The following is a 1,916-nucleotide window of genomic DNA, read 5'->3' on the forward strand; positions in this document are numbered from 1 at the left end:
ACCTTAGTCTCCAGACTGACACCGTTGCACTTCAGTACTTTAGAGAGGTAAATGCACACTTTCCCATCACAATACATCTTTTAATTTCTTGGCTGTTGGTGTCAATAGCGTTGACTGTGGAGCCAAGTGAACTAAAACTGTGAACAATCTCAATCTCTTCACCATCCATTATGATGCAGTATGAAGAGGAAAAAATCTATAAAACAAATAAATTCCATTTCTACCTATCATTTTTATATTGCTTATATTGTGATATTGTGTTTGTACCTAAATTGAATGTATATATGATCATTGCACACTCATGTTAGAGTGAGAAGAAAAAGGATTTTAAGGTTAGAGGGCAAAAGTCACCCAAAGTCATCAGTCCTCCATAGTACAGATTGAAAATATGAACAGGTTAGAAGAGTTCATCAACTGAGATATTGAAATAATATAAATCCTTAAGTCTAGAAACACCCCAATTATAATAGTCTCTTCAGTCCTAGAGAAATCGTGCACGAATGTGTATTGTGATTACACATCACCAATGTATTCTGACTTTTAAACTGGTGTAAAAAGATAATACTGGTATAACAGTGAGCAGTAATTTAAAACAAATCAGATATTTACTTGTGTTAATGTTTATAAATTCAGATAATTTTGCTGGCTGACTAAAGATTTTTCAATTTATTTGAAAATTCAATAATGTGCACTCAGCATTTCAGATCAAAGGTGATTAGTTTTAGGGGTAATTCTATCAATTTTTAATTAATTCTTTGGAAGTCTTGAAACAGAAGATAGAGTATAAAATAATGCTATAAATGGGTTATATGACCCTCACTTCATTCAATGTCATGTTTCAAATGGAAATCTATACTTGTAATACTTTTAAACTTCAACTAAAAATATTTCTAATTACCAAAGTTTGTCAAAGTGGAAATAGAAAAAGAAATATGTCTATTCTTTGTCATAGAACTGCTTTGCGAACAAAACCTCAAAATTTAAAATTAATTAATTGACCTATTTCCAAGGAAATAAAGGAAGAAAAAAATTGATGATTTCAATTCTCTTAAGAATGAATAAATGAATAAACTGAAGTTCATAATATATCTAATGCACTGATCTTCCTCACAAAATAGTAATGTCTTAAATAGAGCTACTTAATATAGCTATAGCCACATGGACTAATGCTACTCTTTAGACAAAAGAAAACAGTGTAAACCATTTAAGTTTTCTACACTTTAAACTCACAATTCTTGGAAAAGCGCATGGTGTTTGGGAAGATGAAAAGTTAGCAAAAGAGAGGAAGATTCTTCAAGATTCAATCAAGATTCTTTGATTTCTTCAGTAAATACTTCAAGTCCTCTTAACTTCCAGCAAGCAAGATAGCATCATATGCTTTTGTTATTGGTTTTGTGTAAAGTCAAGTTGGAACAGACCTGTATCTGACTCTCTACTGGATTTTCAGAGGCAATAAATCTGATCAGAAGAGATAACTTATCTTTTTCCCATGGATCAGGGCATGAATTAAAACCATGTACTTTTGTGTTGGCAGCACATTTCCTTAACATTAAGCCACTAGAGTTCCATGTATCATCTGCTATAATGAGGGGTGATTTCAGAGGACTCCCACAATAGCTTCTGACACGCCTCCAGGTAACGAACCCCAAGGGGGAGCCTAAACGGGTTGGGAGGAGCCAGGGAGAGACTGAGGGATCTGCAGCCACAGGCAGAAGCAGGGCCAGAAGCAGCGCGGGCACAAGCTGAGATCAGGCAACACAGAGGACTCCCACAATAGTTTCTGACATGCCTCCAGGTAACAAGCCCCAAGGCGGAGCCAAAACCGGTTGGGCCCTCGGGCCAAGAAGAAAATCATAATCTATACAGGTGTTCTACAGGACACATCACCTTCCCTTCGGAGACAGTACAAGTAAACT

The sequence above is a fragment of the Elephantulus edwardii genome, unplaced genomic scaffold, assembly GCF_000299155.1.
Source record: "Elephantulus edwardii isolate Elephantulus edwardi_28Jun2011 unplaced genomic scaffold, EleEdw1.0 scaffold00081, whole genome shotgun sequence".
NCBI classification, from domain to species: Eukaryota; Metazoa; Chordata; class Mammalia; order Macroscelidea; family Macroscelididae; genus Elephantulus; species Elephantulus edwardii.